This window comes from Balaenoptera physalus, assembly GCF_965194825.1.
Source record: "Balaenoptera physalus genome assembly, chromosome: 9".
Classification (NCBI taxonomy): Eukaryota; Metazoa; Chordata; class Mammalia; order Artiodactyla; family Balaenopteridae; genus Balaenoptera; species Balaenoptera physalus.
In genome coordinates, this window is record NC_138888.1 from 65326582 (window position 1) to 65348674 (window position 22093).

General features: G+C 38.9%; 1 long non-coding RNA gene across 1 annotated transcript; it reads right to left on the reverse strand.

Moving 5' to 3' along the window:
• Nucleotides 1–4562: 4562 nt before the first annotated feature.
• On the reverse strand, nucleotides 4563–18459 carry LOC309667214. The gene is made up of 2 exons (XR_014267628.1): nucleotides 18386–18459; nucleotides 4563–16225 (listed from the first exon to the last, which is right to left on the reverse strand). It is a non-coding gene; the product is annotated as an uncharacterized lncRNA (long non-coding RNA).
• Nucleotides 18460–22093: the final 3634 nt, after the last annotated feature.

A 22093-nucleotide genomic window follows, 5' to 3' on the forward strand; every position in this document is an offset into this window, starting at 1 on the left:
CTCCGGGCCTCTCCCGCTCCTCCTGTCCTGTCCCTTCCACCTGCCTCTCCTATTCTCTCCCCCACCTCCCTCCTATGCTCCATGACCAAGGCAGCCCAGAGGGGCCTCTGAGGTCGTAGGACCCAACCCGAGAGCCGGGCAGGCCTCCCGAGCCGATTAGGTAGGGGGAACGCTTGGCGCGTGCTCCCCCCTAGTCTGAGCCCCGAGGGTCCCTCCATTCGTGGGAACCCCTCCCCCCTCCCAGCCACCCCTCAGGGGCACCGGTCCTGTCTGGCTTCCACTTCTCCTCCCTTCTCAATACCCCCACATTCTACCAGTTTGCTTGGGAGTTCCTCCCATCTCCTTGGGCACTGAGGTCCCCCACCAGCATCCAGCAGGCACCCTAGTTGTGGGGAGACGTGAACTCCGTGTCTTCCCATGCCACCATCTTCTTGTAGAGAGCCTGTTTCCTTTGTCTTTGTCTTATTTATTAAGATGTACACACATGCAACTGGAAATTTTATTTCCTCTCGGTGCCCATTTGGAGAGTGGGAACTATCTATGACATGTAACGAGGAGATGCAGGAGACACAGAAGAGAGTGAACAGGTGTTCCAAAGACAGGATTCTGTGAGGGGTTTTGTTTCCTGCACCCACCGACTGCTGATATCAAGGGGAATCCACACAGTTCAGAAGCTACCCTTACCACTGGCTCAGGTAGCTCTTTATATGGCAACTTAACTATCAGTTTTTCAGGGCTTAGTGTATGTCAGAAGCTTCTTATGTATTATTTTTTGGCCTGAAGTATAGTAATATCATTTCTTCCATTTTGTAGATGGTAAAATTGAGATAGAAAAAGTGATTAAATGTCTCATGCAAATTCATGCAGCTAGCATGTGACAGAGCTGAGATACAAATCAAGGGTGGATTCCAAATTTCAAATTCTACCCACTAATTATTTCTCAGATGAGAAATTACATGGCTTACTGAACTATTATGTTAAAAAAAAATAGAAAGAAGAGTATTACTTTTTGTGCATAGACAGCATATGAGGAAATATGCATGTATTTTTCTTTGTTTGGAGTTTTTTTCTACCTCATTACTTCAGTTCTTGCTTGCTATGGGCGGCTCCCCTCTCTAGGTCCTATTTATATTTCAAAAACTCTCGATCGCTGTGATACTGAGAACAGGTTTCTCATTAGTATTCAGGTGACAACGAGAGGAAGCTACCAAACAATGCACATGATGGAGGCAAAGCTGTCATTATAAACTGAGCTTATGAGAAATGGCAGTCAGTGCTGGTTGCTTGTAGGTTTTTCTTTCTTTCTTTTTCTTTTTTTAAACAAGGGCATCGTTTAGAAGCAGCCTCTGCCTACATGGCAACATGCCGTGAGCAATGGTAGTATCTGGGTGGGTTGAAACCAGAGTAGAGAGCTTCAAAGAGATTTAGGGAGCGTGCCAGCTCCACAGAGCCAGCCTCTGAATCAGGTGGGGGTACAGTTGACCTTTCATGGAGGGCAACAAGTTCTGGTCTCTTTGTTCTTAGCAAAATTACTCAGCACGCCAGGTTCATGTTCCTGCTCCATGTTCAAAAATTCGTGGAGAAAGTTCTGCTTTGACATCCTAATAAGAGCAGCCATCTCTAACCAGCTCAGCATTCACTGAGGGGGCAGGACCCAGAGCAGCGGTAGCTCCCCGCTGGGTGGTGGGGATCCTCTTGTGCTGAGGTGTGTGATTTCCCAGCGCTGTGCCCTGAGCACTCTCCCGGAGCAGGGATCTTGCGTTGGCTTCCACCGGCTCCTTGGTGTGCTCCTATAGTGGGTGAGGACTCCTTTGCCATCCACTTAGAAACTATTGAGTGGTCATCTCGAGATGAGACAAAGGCAGGTGGAGTGGCCCCCTGAATTGGGGGCAACTGTCACAGCCCCAGAAGAACTCTCTTTGCCCACCCTCGAGCATCTGTGTAACCCTGCGTGGCTGGTGAGAGGCACGCAACTCAGTACTTCTGCCCTAGAATGTAAGTTCTGTGAAAGGAATAACTGGGTCAGTCTAGGTATGTCTATATCCCCAACACCCTGGCACTGAGTTCATCATAGGCAGTTGATGGATACTTCTTTTTATGAATAGATGGGCTGAGGGAAGAGCTTTCTATCTGTGTTGGCTGATGAACTGGCATTACCCACATGACAGACTACTTCCAGACCTGCCCAGGAACTCCTGCAGATCCATCTGAGGTTCTCCACCACTAGCTTGGCTTTCACCACCCTCCTGGCTCATTTCCTGTCCACGTATTACTGGTTCTCTCTCACTATTTAAGTGTCCTCTGGCTCTGGCTGACCCTCCAGGCTCTGTCTTCCTGCTTTCTCTAAACTGTCAGTCCTGCACATTCCTCAACAATCTGACCTCTGCTTCCATGATCTTCACTTTCTAGGGCCTCCCAGGTCTTTTCATGACATCTTGTGACTTTAAAGCTGAGTGACCAAACCCATCTTTCCCGTGAACAACCACCTTTCTGTCACTTCTCCTTCCCTAACCTTCATTCGTGGCCTTTAGGGGGAATGATGTCATGGACACTGTGGATTTTCTTTGAAAGCAGTGACACTTGCTAAAGTGCCATGCTTCTCCAGGGACAGGGACTAACAGGTAAGCACAAGTAAAGAACACTTGCCCAAGGTAGAGATAAAATGCAGTGTGACTTTCCATTCTCTGTACTTTGAAGATATGCTCTTGTTCAGCTGACATCTGAACAGCTATTTTGAGTGCATCACTAGGCCAAGTTCTGGGAGGAATACAAAGAAGCAGGTTCCTCATCGTTCAGTGGCTTGCAGGAAGAGCTGTGTAGTTGGGCATACACGACTAATGCTGGGAAAAATAACAGGATGCGGCGTGTATGTGAGCACTACCAATGTAGCAGGAGTTTTAGGAGAAAGAGGATTGCTAAGAATCCCAAAGACCACAAATAAATGCTTTACCTCAGGCTGGTCTGGTTTCACTCCTAAAGAACTGAAGTCATCCTGGGAGCATTTTCATAAGCTGGAAACCTCCAGTGGGACAAATCCTAAAACCTTTTATCTATCGTATTTCAAAAGGAGATAATGGAAAGTGTTTCTTTTAAAATGTGTGCATCGCCTCATAGCACAGGGAGATCAGCTTGGTGCTTTGTGACCACCTAGAGGGGTGGCATAGGGAGGATGGGAGGGAGACGCAAGAGGGAGGAGATATGGGGATATATGTATATGTATAGCTGATTCACTTTGTTGTAGAGCAGAGGCTAACACACCATTGTAAAGCAATTATACTCCAATAAAGATGCTTAAAAAAAAACCAAAGTGTTATCCATCAGTAACTAAAATTCAAAATTTTTATTAAAACTGGTAAACAGGTCTATTAAAATGTTAAAAATACAATTTGTAAATTTTGTAACTATTGTATAATGAGTTGGTTTGTTGGCAGATCAATCATGTGGTGATTTTGCTTGCTTCCGTGGAAAGGAAGATAAAGAGAAATACAAGATCTGAGCCATATTTAGAAGATACATTGGATAGCAATCTGTGATTGACTAAAATGTGAAGGTTAAGGGATAAGAGATGTTACGTATTGCACCTAAGTTTCTGTTTTAGACAACTGAATGAACGGCAATGCTATTCATTTCATTAAAGCCGGAGGAGGTGTGTGCATGCAATAGGACAGGACCTCAGGGTTTAGGCAGAGGACTGTCAGGGAAAATGATAAGTTTATGGAATCTGAGAAGTCTGAGATGTTTTGTAGGCATCTGAGATGTTTTGCATAAATGGGGCTAAACCTCATGTAGAAGATCTGGGTTGAAGACATTGATTTTGGGGTGCTATGCTTGACATTATTTATTAACCATCCACCAACCATACCCTCCCATCTTCCTTGCTAACAGAACTCCAATTTTATTTAGGCAGTGATGTACCCAGTTCAAAAAAGAATGAATAAAAATTGGTTAAGTCAAAAAAATAAATAAAATTTAAAAATTTTAAAAATAAATAAAAAATAAAATGTGCGCATTAAAATATTTGCCTTTCCAGCAACTTATCCCGAAAATATTTTCCCCATGTGTTTTCCATATGTATCTCACTTTAAAATAAAAATCGAGGAAAGTGACCTTCAAATATATTATTGTTATTTTTAGGAATATTGAATATGCAAATATTTGCACAACCCAGACCACAAGTCATGTGAATTATTCACAGTTTTTCTTCTTCTTTTTTTTTTAATAAATTTATTTTATTTATTTATTTATTTTACTTATTTATTTTTGGCTGCATTGGGTCTTCGTTGCTGTGCGCGGGCTCTCTCTAGTTGCAGCGAGCAGGAGCTACTCTTCATTGCGGTGCGAGGACTTCTCATTGCGGTGGCTTCTCTTGTTGCAGAGCATGGGCTCTAGGCGCACGGGCTTCAGTAGTTGTGGCTCGCGGGCTCTACAGCACAGGCTCATTAGTTGTGGCACACGAACTTAGTTGCTCTGCGTCATGTGGGATCTTCCCGGACCAGGGCTCGAACCCATGTCCCCTGCATTGGCAGGCAGATTCTTAACCACTGTGCCACCAGGGAAGTCCCTTCTTTTTTTTTTTTTTTTTTTTTGCAGCCCAAGAGAGTGTTGTCTTCCACACTCTAAGGAGCAAAGGATTTGGCTCCTTAGTTAATGATGTTAAGCAAAGGGAGTGGAGGAACGTGGGGTGATCTCCAGGGCCTGTTATAATTTGAGAGGTGGATATCTCTGCCACATCTCTGAAGTAGCAATTCCTTTCTTCTGACAAAACAAAAACCTTTTTGTATAGGCTACCTACTGTTGTGGGAGACACTATCCCAAACCTCAGCGACTTAAAACAATGTATTCTTATCTCTCACTCAGGGTCTCTCATGTCACAGGCAGATGGGGACTGAAGCTACAGTCATCTGAAGTCCCAACTGGGTTGCATATCCAAGATGGCTCCCCCACATCTCCCAGGACTGGCGGTTTAGACTGGTTGTCGGTAGAGGGCTCCTCCAGGGTCTTGATGGGAACACATACACGTGGATTTTGGTTGTGGCTTTGGGGCTCCCAATAGCATGGCTCCTAGGTTCTGGGAGGGATTATAACCATTACATATAATATATGATTATTATATATATTATATGTATTATATTATATAGTATATTGTAACAACCATTGTCCTTTGCTCCCAACTTTGTACATCAGGAACTTAGGAAGAGCTTGGGTGGGAGGTTTGTCTCTGATCCATGTGATGCCATGTGGGGCTGATTCCAAGAGGCTCAAGTGGCACTGAAAAGCTTCTTCTGTTCTAGCCTCAGGAGCCCCAGAATGTCATTTCCACTATCCTCTATTAGTCAATTAAGCCACTGGGATTAGGCTATCATATTCAAAAAGTGGGACATTAGACTCCACCTCTTGATCTGAGAAGCAGCCTGCATTTAGGGAGAGAGACTACCTACCAGTCTGCCCCTGGCCATTACACTTCACGCCTCTCCCACATGCAAAATACACCCCTGCCCAGCTCAAGGCCCATATGTTCTCATTCTAGCATGACAGTAGCTCAGAATCCAGGAGCTCACCATCTAAATCAGGTCCAGGTGTGGTAGAGGTTTCTCAAGTGTAGTTACTCTCAATTTGAGACCTGTGAACTGAGGAGCAAGTTATCTGCCTTCCTCACACCCAACATACAATGCCGATGTAAGAGTAGGATAAAGTAATGAATGGTCCAGCGCCCAAAGTGGGGGAGTGTGAGATGACATGTACATAGCATCATTGTCCTAAAGAATTTCTGAGATCTAGCCAGGCACATGTTGGCTTTTCCCTGACACAGGCTCTGATTCCGCTCCCTGGGAGACATTCTCTGTGGATCTAGACTCTGCTCTCTGGGCTTTTGCTCTATGTTTGCAGTTGTGTTGTTTTCTCAGCCTGCTTCCAGCCCTGGAAGACTGGGGACCCAGAGGTCTTTCTTTATACTGAACTGTCTTTTTCAATCCAAGCTGACAAGTAAAATTCTCTTACAAACTATGAGTTGCCTATAAACTACATCGGTGTTTACTCTATTAGACAAAAGCCAGATCTGTCCATCTCTTAGATGCAGGTTCCTTTACCTCGAGAGTCAGGGTGCTGTTGGACAACACACTTAGGATCCATAAAGATCCTTTCATCTGGCTGAGTATCTAAAAGCCTTATCCTCAAGATTCTTAGAAGCCTCACTGTTTATTTCCTAGAGAATCTTTGAGGAGACTCTTAAATCTTCCTGAATTCTCAACAAAGTCTCTTACTGTTGTACCTTTTTTTTTATGGTCTAAGCATTTTATTTTTTATTTTATTTTTGTTTCTTTAATTGAAGTATAGTTGATCTACAATGTTGTGTTAGTTTCAGGTGTACAGCAAACTGATTCAGTCATACACATACCTGTATCTATTCTTTTTCAAATTCTTCTCCCATTTGGGTTATTACAGAATATTGAGCAGAGTTCCCAGTGCTATACAGTAGGTCCTTGTTGGTTATCTATTTTAAATATAGTAGGAGTACATGTCAATCCCAAACTCCCAATCTGTCTCTCCCCTCAACGCTTTCCCCCTGGTAACTATAAATTTGTTCTCTTAAGTCTGTGAGTCTGTTTCTGTTTTGTAAATAAGTTCATTTGTATCATTTTTTAAAAGATTTCGCATGTAAGTGATACCATGATATTTATCTTTCTCTGTCTGACTTACTTCACTTAGTATAATAATCTCTAAGTCCATCCATGTTGCTGCCAATGACATTATTTCATTCTTTTTAATGACTGAGTAATATTCCACTGTGTATATGTACCACAACTTCTTTATCCATTCATCTGTTGATGGACATTTAGGTTGCTTCCATGTCTTGGCTATTGTAAATAGTGCTTCAATGGACATTGGGGTGCATGAATCCTTGCAAACCATGTTTTTCTCTGGATATATGCCCAGGAGTGGGATTTCTGGATCATATGGTAGCTCTATTTTTAGTTTTTAAGGAACCTCCATACTGTTCTCCATAGCGGCTGTACCAATTTACATTCCCATCAACAGTGTAGGAGGGTTCTCTTCTCTCCACACCCTCACCAGCATTTACTGTTTGTAGATTTTTTGGTGATGGCCATTCTGACTGGTGTGAGGGGATATCTCACTGTAGTTTTGATTTGCATTTCTCTAATAATTAGCGATGTTGAACATCTTTTCATGTGCCTCTTGGCCATCTGTATGTCTTCTTTGGAGAAATGTCTATTTAGGTCTTCTGCCCATTTTTTGATTGGGTTTTTGGTTTTTTGATATTGAGCCGCATGAGCTGTTTATAAATTTTGGAGACTAATCTTTTTTGGTCTAATCATCTGCAAATATTTTCTCCCATTCTGTTGGTTGTCTGACTTGGGCTTTTTATAGCCTGGTGATCTTTGGTAGTGCTACTTGTTACATGGCACATGGCTTCCAAGAGAAAGGAAGCAGAAGCTCCCAGGCAAGATAAGGTCAAAGCCTGGAACTGGCACATCATTATTTCTACAATTATTTCTATCTGTCAAAGAAGTCACAGGACCCACCATGTTCCATGAAGTGGAGAAATAGACTCCACTCTTTGATGGGCAATGTCAGGGTGTCATTGCATGAGAGCATGTGGGTTGGGAAATAGAGCTGTGAGCATACCTGAAAGTACAGTCTGCCACTTTCTTTGGTGTTCCTGCCAAAACTTCACTCCATAGCACTTCGTGGCCATATTCTTCCACTGTCTACCCCTCTCGATGCCATACAGAAAAACTGATGTTATCTCACCCCTATTTGCATGAAAACTAGCCTTTAATGTCAAATTGACACTTTATTGTACTTAAAATCGTATTTTTAAGAATAAAATTTAGATGTTAAAAGTAGGTTCTGTGCTCCATCAAATACTTGCTCATCTGTAATTCTTCCCAAATGTGATGAAACATCAAGAAAGCACAAGGATTTTCAGGTTAAATGAGATGAGATCAGGTTCTTCCTTGACCTTAGATGTATACAGTGTTATTGTGAGATGTAAAACAGTATTTACAAACTTTTGTATGAAAGAGAAATGCACAAATTCTTTGATAAAATTTGGCCATCTGCATTTATTTCTGAAGAAATTTTAACATCAGAAGATTGCCAAGGAATCTGTGAAATGCACAGTATTCAGCATATATCTACATATTTTATTGCAACTTCACATCATGGTTTTTAATTTTTCTCAACTTGTGATCTTAAGAATAATTTCTTTAAACAATGATACAAACTTGTCATAGAAACAAAATACAATTTTAGGTTTGAAGAGGATGTTACTATGAAGTGGACACAAATAAACTAACTTCCCTCTGTTTAAACTATAATATTTTGATAACATTTCATAGCAACCAAAGAATGAAAGAAAATGTGTTTAAGCTTTTGTCTTTTGTCCATTGTTCAAGATTCATTTACACTTGCATCAGTGTCTAAATAGTATATATGGTTTTCCTTATTTTATATTTGCTATTCCCATAACAATATTCTTCTGGGCCACTTTCTTCTGAGAACTGCATTTTTGATGTTATCTAAAGAAAATCAGAATGTGTAAGGTATGTTGATTGGAATTTGCTTCTTTATCATAGCCCCCATTCGTAAGAATAATTTATATACAAAAATGCTAGACTAATGTGCACCATCTAGAAGAGGCTGTTATAATTAGAAGACCAGGCTATTATAATTTTAGGGGGTAAAACTTCATAGAGGATTTAGTAGCTTGCAGGACCCACTAACAATACGGGAGTGAGGGATCAGATAGCTCTGTGTGTAGCAAAAGTGAAGACCATCTGGGATTTGGAAAACATAATGCCAGACATTCTATCCTTTATCTTACAGAGTTAGGAGTACTTTTTAAGGTCTTTTCTCCTCCTTCTCTTCTGCTTCCTCCTTCTTCTTTTAAAATTTAAAAAATTTTGTTTAAAAGCAGTTGAATTAGTGCATAATTTGCATACAATAAATTGTACCTATAGAAATAATAAACATTGCATTACTCCAAACTTTTCCCCATGTACCTTCATAATCACTCCAAAATCCCACCTATCCTCCCACCCCAGGCAACTTCTGATCTGATGTTACTCTGATTAATTTGCATTTTCTAGAATTTCATTAAAATGGAAACACATAAAGGTGGCCAAGATGTTAGAGTAGGAAGACCCTGTGCTCACCTCATCCCAGGGCACACCAAAATTGTAACTATTTACAGAGCAACTATCAATGAGAACAATGTGAAGACTAGCAGAAAAGATCTTCTATGACTAAAGATATAAAGAAGGAACCATAATGGGATGGGTAGGGGGGGGGGGAGACATGGTATTGTCAAAATCCATACCGTTAGGTAGATGGCCCCCAAAGAGGAGGATAATTACAATCGCGGATGTTCTCCGCAAGGAGTGAAGGGTCTGAGCCCCACATTGGGCTCCCCAGCCCAGGAGTCCTGCACCAGGAAGGTGAAAGCCTAGAACGTTTGGTTCTGAAGGCCAGTGGTGCTTACTTTGGGGGAGACAGAGAGCTGTGGGACATAGAGTCTCCACTCCTCAAGGGCTCACACAAAAACTCACACTTTCCAGGACCCAGGGCAGAAGCAGTAATCTGAGCAAAGCCTGGGTCAGACCCACTTGCTGATCTTGGAATGTTTCCCTGAGAAGCGGGAGGCAATTAGGACTCACCCTGAGGACATAGACACTGGAAGCAGCCATTTCAGGGAGCTCATCCTACCATGCGGACACTGGTGCTCGCAAGTGCCATTTTGGAATCCTCTCTCTAGGTTATTAATGCCTGGACCCTGCCTGCCCTGTTCACCAGCCAGTCTACACCAGTCCTGGGGCATCCCAGGTCAAGTGGCCACCTGGGCAGGCACACAGGCCCATCCACCAGCGGGTTGGAGGCCACAGAATCCCCTGACCCCCAGCCACCCTGAGACGCAGCCCCACCCACCAGAGGGTCCAGGACCTGCCCCCAGCATCCAGTGGGCGAATACTAGCCCCAAGACCTCTGGAGTCTTGCAGCCAGTCATCAGACTCAGCCGTCAAGTATACAAATATTTACATTATAGGCTCCCAGAAGGAGAAGAGAGAAAGGGGCAGAGAACAAATTTAAATACATAACCGCTGAAAACTTCCCTAACTTGGGAAAGGAAACAGACATCCAGGTCCAGGCAGCACAGAGAGTTCAGGAAAGGATCAATCCAAAACACACTGTAATTAAAATGGCAAAAATTAAAAATAAAGAGCGAATATTAAAAGCAGCAAAGGAAAAGCAACAAGCTGCACACAAGGGAACTCCCATAAGATTCTCAGGTGACTTTTCAGCAGAAACTTTGCAGACCAGAAGTGAGTGGCGTGATTATTTTAAAGTGATGAAAGGGAAAAACCTACAACCAAGAATACTCTACCTGGCAAGGCTCTCATTCAGATTTGAAGGAGAGATCAAAAGTTTTACAGACAAGCAAAAGCTCAAAGAGCTCAGCACCACCAAACCAGCTTTACAAGAAATGTTAAAGGGACTTCTCTAAGTGGAAAAGAAAACTCTACAACTAGAAATATGAAAATTGCAAAAGGAAAAATCTCATAGGTAAAGGCAAATATACAGTAAAGGTAGTAGATCAACCACTTCTAAAGCTAGTAGGAAGAGTAAAAGACAAAACCAAGTTTGTATGAGCACCGGGTACTGTGCTCTCCAATCTTTTTGTGTGTTTCTTTCTCTGGTATTGGGGAGTTTCCTTACTCAGGTGTATTAATACTGTGTTGAGTAATCAAGAATGCCCCTGTTTAGATCTCCAGAATTCTCTCCTGTGCAGCACTCTCTTATCCACCAACTCTGTCTGGCTCCATGGTCTCCAGACTCTCAGCTTGGTCTCTTCAACTCAGGGAGTCTGCCAGGCTCTGCCTGCATTCCCCTCCCTGAACGGCAACCTGGAACTTTCTAAAGCAGAAAGCTGGGGTAATTGTAGGGTTCACCTCACTTATTTCCATCTCTCAGAGATCACTGTTCCTTTGTCGCCTGATGTCCAGTGTCTCGAAATCCATTGTTTCATATATTTTCCGTTTTGGGGGTTTGCTTCAGTAGAAACATAAATCTGTTCCCTGCTGTTCTATTTCGGCTGGAGTGGAAGTCTTCGCTTTTTCTTTTATAAGTTAGACAACAACACCCACCTCTATCCAGTCCAGGCAGATTGTCATTTATTGTTTTAGATTAAGAAAACAAATTTATATAAACCTTAATATTATCCCATGGTTAAAGGAGTTTTAAAACACTTTGAGCATTTTACAGCGAGATCTAGGAGGCACCAGACAGGAATTCCATTCATGACCGACTTATCTCCTTGAAGTCTCCCTTCGGCTGGACCCCAACCCCCCAGCACTGGTTCTGCCCTGGAACCATCTGCAGACCCAGCCTGAGCAGGATCTTCTCTCTCTCTCCCCACCTAGCTGTTTGATGTATCTGCCTCTCTAATGTAAAATCAATGAAGACTTTCCAGTCTTCTTTCAAAATTCTCTCTACTGCCTCATCGATATAGATTAAAAAGACCTGCCTTCAGAAGAGGTAAAAACAGAAATCTCCTGATAAAGTGCTGTGTGTATATGTGTGTATGTTCATGAGTTTGTGAGAGAAAAGTTATGAATATATCTTCTCTAATTCTTTTTAATGTATCACATACCTTAAGCTTGGAAGAGTAATAGGCTTAATTAATCACTCGTAATTAGACAAATAAAAGGTCTGTCTGGTCCTAGTTTCCTGACTGCTAAGATTCTCCCAGATTTAAACTTTTTTTTTCCCCCCATTGGATGTCTTCCAATCCTTCTGTGTGGTTCTGAAGGCATTTTTCAAGGACTGGAAATCTGGAGTGACAGGAAGTATTTCTGTGGGGCATGACAGGAAGGGAGGAGTCCTGAAAGACCACTGCATATTTTCCCCTAGGGTCACCTTACCTGGGAGAGGTGCACCTGTGTTCATGGCTGCAGGAACTCTCTAGTTTAAAGGTAAGGCAAGAGTCAGCAGGGGAAGTGTAACTTTGCACTTTCCTGACAGTCTGTGAAATAAATGGCCCTGGCCTGTTCTCTGACACTGAACTCAGCAGGGATAAAAACCTACTTGGAATAAGCAGTCACATGCAGCTATGGAGTCGAGAAACCTTTCCTGGGAGGAACACCTAAGAAGGCAAACAGGGTTGTCATTCTGAAAGCTCTCACATGATTTCATTTTTGCCTTAATATCTGTGTCATGTCTTTTCTACAAAAGAGAATCTTCAAACGTGAAAGAGTAAAAACAGACAGTGTTAAGAGTAAATTTAAATTCAGAACAGGAAAGAAAACTATTATGCATGATAGTAAGACAGCACTTAAATATTTTAAATTCATGTCTTTAGGCAGAAACAAATTAAATTCTAGTTTAGTTGTAACAATTCATTCATTGATTCAGGAAACAGTTATTGAGTGCCTACCAAGTGCCAGCCCTGTTCTGTGCATATGTTCATGCAGCTGGGAGAAAAAGAGATAAAGATCCTGCCCTCTAAGTGCTTTTATTTGTAACTGTGATTGCAAAAACCTTACCCCCACTCTTTGAAATGTCATAGGGAACAAGAAACTGCCAGTTGAGAGGAGACACCAAATTCCTTCTTAATATTCAAAGAGATGGCAGAAGCAGAATTCAGAAACCATGCCACTGACAACCTTAGGTAAAATTAGAAAATAAATTTGAGTCCTTAAGACAAGAAAAAGGAACTACCACGTGCCCAGTTATACAAAGTCATGTGAAAGAGCCTTGCTTCACTTTGTCATTGAGTTTTTAGACAGGTAAGTCAGGAGAATTCTATGTGCAAAGTATATCTTGATTTCCATAAGACATTTCTTAGCTGTTTCATATCACTTTGCAGATTGGTTAGAAGAGTATGGACTGACTGAGTAAACACTCTCTAAGAATCTAGATTTAATGGATTGATATAAAGTTGGAAGGAGATTTAAAATTTCAGCTGATATAAATATACTTACTTTCCTGTAATACAACAGGGACTCTTGACATTAAAAAAAAAAAAGAATATTAGAATATTTAATTGTGAACCATAGGCACAGGTATGAAGTGAAATAAAAACATCTACTTCAAAAGTTTATATGAAGATTAAGAATTCACGGTCTTGCCACATAATAGGAATTCCATAAATATCACTCTGATCCCTCACTCCCTGGCTCAAAACGTAGTGTTTACTTTTCATCCTATTCCTGAAGATGTGCTTAGATGTCACCATTTCTAAAACAAAATATATGCATACTATGATTCGAACTTTGGTAATATCTGGCGTTCTGTTACCTTAAAAATGACCTAAAACCACTCTCCATATATTATACTATATAATATTATTTACATTTTGAATGTTGGATATAAACTTATTTTGAAACACAAATAACTTAGTAACTTTTAATAATTAATATTTAGGCTTTTTGGTGAGTTAAAATACATAAACTACTCACTCTTTTAAGTACCTACATTTTCTCATAAAATGAAAATAGAAAGCACACTTGACCATGTTCTCATCAAAATCTATGTCCTTGGTTTCTTCTCCTGTGAATGTTAATAGCAGAATGATGGCCCCTTAAAGATAAATGTACAAGAATGCTTTTTACAGCACTGTTTGAAATTGCAAAAATAAAATAAAATTGTGCTTTTAGGGGAGTGGTCATATAAGTTATAGTACATCTATACCATGGTGTTAATTATAAGCAATGATAAACAATAAGGAGGTGGACCTATAAATATTGACTTGGAGAGATCTCAAGACAACTAAGAAAATAAATAAAGCCTTAGTACAGTATACTTCCAATAATATAAGCAAAAGGACAATGGGTGTGTGTGAGTGTGTGTGTGAGTGTGAGTGCATAGGAATAAGGGTTAGAAGATGGTACTTAATCTTTGTAAAATTTTATTTTACTTTTTAAAATTTTTACTGAAGTATAGTTGATTTACAATGTTGTGTTAGCTTCTGGTGTACAGCAAAGTGATTCCATTATATATATATTCTTGTCCATTATGGTTTATCACAGGATATTGAATATAGTTCCCTGTGCTATACAGAAATACCCTGTTGTTTATTTTACATACAGTAGTTTGTATCTGCTAATCACAAACTCCTAATTTATCCGTCTCCCCACTTTCCCCTTTGGTAACCATAAATTTGTCTTCTATGTCTGTGAGTCTGTTTCTGTTTTGTAAATTAGTTCATTCAGTACTTAATCTTTTGATAGCAGCGATCTCTGAGAGGGAATAGGGAATCAGTACAAATGAAATGAATGGGACATTTATATTTTATTCTCATTATTTCTATATTGATCAAGACTTTTAAGCAAAAATGCATGAATATGTTTCTAGTATAAAAATAATAAATAATGAAAAATAACACTGATATTATTTATGGGGATTTAAAGTAAAAGATTGACAAACACTCAGTCATTGGTCAAGAGAAGGATTTTTCTTTAAGCCATGTCTCAAAGAGCACAATAATAACCAGAAGAAAAATCAAGGACTCAAATCCAAACTGCGATTTGTTTGTTTAAAGAGAATAATGAAATAATATTCTTATGATTAAAATTTTCTTTAAAAGTCTAATTTGCCTGTACAGAAAAGCAATTTTACCATTTGCAATTAGTCTTCTTTAAACACTAAGAGCAAATATAATTACCATACTTTCTTTTTTTGCAACTATTCACATGAAAAGATCTAAACCTACAATATAAAAGAGGGAGATTCATTAGCTAGACTTTATTTTATATTAACATTTTAATTAATTTGTCTAGATTGACCCCCAAAACAGTAAGAGCTCGTCTCCTACTTTTGATATTCACAAGAGGGATTCAGATGCTCTAACACTGATTGTGATCATGATGTTCTCCTCCTCCACCTCCAGTTCCTCTTCTTCTTTTTCCCTTTGTCCTCCTCCTTCTCTTCCTCCCCCTCCACTTCCTCCTGCTTCTCTTTCTTCCCCTTCCTCCTTTTCAAATGGCACTTCTTCCGTTCATGTAGTTACCAAATCAGAATGTGTAGAATGGATTTGCCTGTTACCTGTATTAAATGAATCAGCATCAATGAAAACATTTCTAAACATTGTTTCAAAGAAATCTTTGGAGAGACCATCCTCAAGCTCAGTGTCCCCAGCAATACCTCAACTACATAGCCCAACATTTACTTTTTCCATTTTTGACCCATACAATTTCAGAGACCACTGGATGTAAAATAAGAGGTCTGGTGTCAATCAGTCGTTGTGCTTGTATTTAGATATGTTCCAGAGAACTAAAACGAATTGGTCTTTTTATAGGGCAATGCCTTTGATGTTGCTTGTGTCAAAAAATGTCATCCCCTCCTGCTAGAGACCTGTATCCTTCTGAACAGGTCGTAACTTTTCTGTCTATCTTGGCAAGTTATATCTGCTTTTAAAGAGGCTGTCACTTTGGTCATAGGTCACTTAAAGCACTTATTTTGTAAATTGTGGGTGTTTGATTCTCTCAGAGGTGTCAGAGCACTTTGTTCTTATTCCTTTCTAAATTTTGCCATGAAGAAAGAGAGCTGTCATAAATCACCTTCTTTGACTTTCACTGGGCGAGAACCGTGTCCTTCAACTTCAAGAAACAGTTACTGCTACATAGATTTCTTTGTCCTGCCTATTATAAAGAAATAGACAAATATTTGTAAAATCATATGTAAACATCTGTGTGATAAGCGCATAGTACAGTAATTATGTAGCCATCCATGCCGGTCTACATGGAGAAGGCCACCCTGTCCCATTCAACCGGGGTGGGAACAAGGCTTCTCCATTTTCAACATGCCATCTATGAAGACTCCACCAAGGTTCTTAATCTGTTTGCAACACTTTTCCCATGAACCCAAAAGTAGAGTGGAGGGAGAGAGATTCTAGATTTGAACTTGACAAGCATTCATCTTTAGTTGAGTTCCATGGTAAACACGTGCATGTCTAAAAATTGTTCTTATGTTAGTTCAGCCAAAAATCCATACCTTGGCTCAGCATAGATCTTTATGACTTGAATTTGTCTGGATTCCAGCCCCTTGATGCAAATGCAGTGAAAGAGAAGTGCTAAGCATGATGGAGGCTAAATTTTCAGCCATCTCATTTGAAATCAGAATTTAGTGAAGTTAGAGAAGATAAACTGATGCTTTATGCACTCAACAAATATTTATTGAGTGTCTCCTCTGTTGCAAGCACTTTTCAAAGCTTTTGAGAAACCAGATAGAACTTTTTTTTTTTTATTTTTATTTATTTATTTATTTATTTATTTATTTTTAATTTATGGCTGTGTTGGGTCTTCGTTTCTGTGCAAGGGCTTTCTCTAGTTGTGGCAAGTGGGGGCCACTCTTCATCGCTGTGCGTGGGCCTCTCACTATCGCGGCCTCTCTTGTACCGGAGCACAGGCTCCAGACGCGCAGGCTCAGTAGTTGTGGCTCACGGGCCCAGCTGCTCCGCGGCATGTGGGATCCTCCCAGACCAGGGCTCGAACCCGTGTCCCCTGCATTGGCAGGCAGATTCTCAACCACTGCTCCACCAGGGAAGCCCCAGATAGAACTTTTTTGCAGGGTTCCTGAGAACTAGCTGCCATAGCAAAGGAATTCCAGTATCCTAGACAGTGGGTGTGCTCCTTCATGTGCCATTTATGTGTTGGCCAAAGGCCAGGATAAGATTAGGCTGAACATCAGCCCATAACCAAGAATCATCAACCTCACAGAGAAAGTCAACATCATGAAAATGACATTAAAAATTCCATGGAATGCCCCATGAAGCAGAGTTAATATGCTAAGCACCAAATTAAACAGAACTAGTAGACCAAATATTGAATAAAAAGGAGAAATAACCTTAGGTAAAACACAAAAATATTATGTAGAATTACATGTCAATAAAATTGAAAATATGGGTAAATGTGGGAGAAATTATAAAATGCTCAAGTTGGTGCAAGAAAAAATAATAAACATGAATAGATTGATAACCAATAAAGAAATTTGAATGTAATAAAAAGGCATCCTCCTCAAATAGTTCTAGGCCTAGAGAGTATTACAGGTAAATATTGTCAAAATATCAATGAGCAGGGACTTCCCTGGTGGTTCAGTGGTTAAGACTCCACACTCCCAATGCAGGGGACCCAGGTTCGATCCCTGGTCAGGGAACTAGATCTTGCATGCTGCAACTAAGACCTAGCGCAGCCAAATAAATAAGTATTTAAAAAATGTCAATGAGCAGATTCTATTTCTTTCTCAACATGCTCCTGTAAATTAAATCCATATATTAAGTTGCGCGAAGTGTCCAATTCATTTAATTATGTATGTATAACCTTGATACTAAACTATCTATGAAAACAAAATTATAGACAAATTTCAAAATATAGATGCAAAAGTTCTAAATTAACATTAGCTGATCTACATTATAATTGAGTAAATTTTTTTCTTGGAAATGCAAGGGTAATTAAATAGCCGAGTATTTCCCAATATTTTTCACCACATTAATGGGAAAAAAATCACATACTTTTTCATACATGCAGAAAAGTCATTTGAAACATTTCTGCACTTGTTTATGCTTATAGAAATTAGGCTTATAGAAAGCAGGAACAGACAAGAAATTCCTTAACTTAATAAAAGTTGTCTCCACAAAACCCAAAGCAAATGACAAGGAATTTTAGAAATATTATCTAAGGTTTGAAAGAAAGCATGGATTCTTGGTATTGCCACTATTGTACAATATATTATGGAAGGTCTGGCAAAGGTAGTATGAAAACCACTATGGAATAGAAAAGATTATATTGTCATTATTTCCAGAAAATGTGGTAGTTTACCGAGAAACCAAAGGGAATAAACAGAAAAGCTATTAAAACCAATAAAATATTTCAGCAAGATTGTTGGATTCAAAAAAGTAGCCCAAAGTCAGCAGTATCCCCCTACACCAGCAATAATCAAAGATAGTATAATAGAAAAGGTACAATAAACATGTGGCAATTCATCAAACAAAATTCTATTAAAACACACCATATAAGGCCTGAATAAATGGAGAATTACATTATGTTCATAAACTGGCCAATTTAACATCATGAAGAAGTGAATTTCTTTGGAAGTAGGGAAGTTTTTTAAAACAAGTCCCAAGAGTACAAGCAATGAAAAATCTGCATTTATTCTACAATACCAAACAAAATGCCCCACTTAAAGAAAAAAATCTAAAGATAAGTGACAGCTAGAAAATATCTGTAACATAGATAACACAAAGAGTCAATATCAATAAAATATAAAAATTCTAATAAATAAATAAGTAAAAGAAAACAACCCATTAGGAATCTGGTCAAGTGATACAAGGAGGCAACTGCAGAAATCATTATAATGCCAATAAACATGAAACTATGGTAAACCTCACTAATAATTAGAGTTACTAATTTTAAAAACACCTATCATTTTTTCACCTATCAGATCACTAAAAATTATAAATTCTGACATTATTAATATGTTGGCAAAGCTATAGGGCACTGATTCTCAAACATTGCTGTACATTGTAATCACATTCAAAGTGGATCACAAATTCAAAGTGGATCTTTGAAACATTCTAATGCCTGGCTCCCACCCCAGTATTCTGATTTAATTTGAATAGACTTTCAAAATCGTGCCTATGATTTTAGAAAAATATCATGTGGGATGTGCTATAAAATTTCAAATATTCAAAGGGATGTTAGAAGATTGGATTGCCTAATGTGAATCTAATAGGAAGAACAATTATTCATAATTGGTGTTTGCAGAAATACATTAGGAAAAACTTTTAGCAATAGTGTCCAAAGAATGAAGGACCTGCCTCATGAAATAGAAAGCTGTATGTCAGTGGAAGTATTAAAGCACATGTTGGACAATAACTTGGTAGGGTTTGTAGAGAAAAATTCAGGTTATTAGATTGGTAGATGGAATAGATGACCTTAAAATGACCTGTAAAAATGTGATAGTAGAAAAGCTGGTAAGAGTCCAACCTGAATCTTCCTTTTTACCTTTTTTTTTTTTTTTTTTTTTTTACCGCCAAGAATTCCTGACTCAAGGCTTTCTCCTGGGGGGGAAAAAAAAAAAAAGCATAACCCAGAACGTGGCTGTGATTTCAATTCTTGTTCCTCCATGGTTTTATTGGTCTCTCCAAGTATGGGGTTGGATGGAGAATAGGAATATCACACCATTCAGGGCGCATTTAACAAAATACTTCCCATCTTGGAAGTGAGTGAAGATTTTCCTCCACTTTGTAGATTATGCTTTAGAGCTTCTGCTTTAGAACTCAGGCATTTAGTGATTCCTCTGCTGTTCAGATGCTTTGGAACACTGAGGCATATCCTCATACAAGACCTGAGGTTTGGCAATATGAAGCTAAAAAAGCCCCGCATTTCTGATGCTTCAATTGTTTACTAAGAACAAAGGTGACTAAATCCTCTGATGCTATATGCTGAAACTTTTACTTAGGGTCTGGCAAGAACAGAGGTTTCAAGGCAAATAAGCATACACCACCATTCAAACAACCCCTTGTATTATATATATAATATATTGTATGTATATATATATATTTCAATGATTATATAGATAATGATTTTCTTGCTAAGGACATGGAAAATTCCTTATAATATTTAGTGAAAAAAAAGACTACATTTGGTCCACATATGTGCATGTATATTAACATATGCATAATACTCTGTACACATACCTTTCCTTCTGATAATTTACTCCAGGTGGTTATAAATATAATTACAGGCAGCAGAAAGAAAATATCTGTGACTACCAAAAGAAAAGTACTCAAGCTTTTGAAATAGGTTATGAATCAGTACACAGTGAATTTGAGTTGATTTGTGACTTTTGACTATCATCTTGACTTCTTCATCTATTTGATCATTCTTAATACCTAGTTTTCCTAAATTTCCCAGTGTCCTTGTTTTTAAAGAAAGTAACCTCAAGTTCTTGGCTAGGTGAAGAAGAGAAGCAGGCAGAAGAGGAGGAGGAATAATTGGAGAGTTAGCATTCAGTGTGAATTATGGTGTGGTGGGCATTTGCAAAAAACTTCCCACCAATATTTTATTGGAGCCTCACAACTCCTCCGTCAGGTGTTACTATTATCTTCCTTTTACATGAGGAAAATGAAGCTTAGAGAGATTAAATAACTTGCCCAAGATCACATGGGGTGTGACAGAACTGTGGCTTGAATCCAAAAGATCTGACTTTGCCGTGAATCTGTTAGTCTGTAGGAACTTGTTCAACATTGGTAGAAGAGAACTTCCAAAAAACTCCATATTACATATAAAAAGAGATAGAACCAGGTATTTTTCAAATCAATTCAGTTTTATGTGAAAATACTTTATAAAGGAACTTTTATTGAATTTTATAAAATACTCAGCAGTGACATAAACCTGAACTCAGATGCTGAAAGATATCACAGATTTATAATACCTTAATTCAGAATTTGTAATTAATTATACCTAAGCTAGATAAAATTTACCTGTGCACATTTTTAAGAAAAGAGCGCTGTATGTAAAATAACCATAAGTGATATTTTAAACAAAGTTAAAGAATAAATTCTTCCTGTGTGTTTTAACACACTCATTTGCGACTAAACGGCACTGCTAAATTCAACGCATCTTATTAAATTTAAGCCTGACATGATCTTCTTTTAGAAATATATAACAACTAGTTCAAATTAGGCTAAGTACTTTAAAGTAAAAAAAATATAATTCATTCAAAAATATTGAATAGTTCAGACATTTTTCAAAATCAAACGAAAGTTCCATTCAGTAATTTCAGATTAATGAGGTTTTATTGTCTATTCGAATGAATGCCTATGATGTCTATTACTTTTGAAGAGATACTGGCGTTGTTAGGATGTTTCAACTGTAGGATACAGTAAATGTTCATTTTCCTTTTAATAAGCATTTGCTTTTATTAGTTAAAGATAATGTTACAGTATTTCTTCATTTTCAGGTTTATATTCAAATTGGTTTTAAGTCCAAACACCTGAGACCAAAGTTACCTAGTATTCTTGAACTCCAAATTATACAGAAGTTTCTAAATTTAGAAGGTGTTGTTCTCCCTCCCATTTGGGGGATTCTGTTTTATAGATAAGTAATAACTTGTCACAGCACTTGAACAAAATTACTGATGCCATACTCGGTGATGTTCTTATGTTATATCCCTGACACCAAAAGCAACAGTAAGGGCTAAAAGCGCAGCATAGGTGCTTGTTCTCAGCCTGATCAAACAAGCTTAATTATGACCTCCAGATAAAGGTACTGCCATTAAGCCATTGAATTATCACAGATAAGGCTGAGTCTCTGTTACTGTCTGATGATAAATCACAGCTCACAACGGTAAAGGAGTCAGAGCTCACACAGCTAATCCTTCGAGGGCTTGGATGGGCCGGTTCTCCTACTGTTTTGCATCTATTTATATTGTACTCAGAACCCCCAAATGGCCTCTGCTTATCTCCAGCTTTAGATAATTTATGTTTTTTGGTGTGTCACCTCACTGCTGAAGCTGTTATCAGGAATGAGGACGTTTAGGAAATCGGATCCAGTAAAATACTAATCCTCCTGCCAATTACTACACAAAAACAAGTTTTCTTTGCTGATTTGCTTTTGTTTATTTGATACTGCAAATGTGGATTTTATGATTACAGTTTAGGACAATTGTTTAGCTCCAAAACAAGCATTTAATTTGTCTAGCTTCCTCTTTTCACAAGAGTGGTTGGGCAATTTACACTGATTCAAATGGCCAGATGGTTTCCTCTCTGTTTGTCACTGACTAAATAGATGTGTAAATATTTTTATTTTCATAGAGGGCTTGGTCTTGAGAAGAGAATTTGTTGAAGCCCCTCTCAATGGTGGGCTTCTGGTCCAAGATGAACTCACCCTAATTTAGATTCTTCCATGTAAAGTGTCTTCTATGTGAAACTATTTCATAGAGAAATATGATGCCTGTCTTGGAATTGCATTAAGATGAAATTTTTTTCATCCCTTACTGCTGTCCAAGTTTTATGAAATCTTATCTCTGAGAATTTTATGAGGTTGTTTGACTAGTAGTTAAACGTATTACTTTCAGC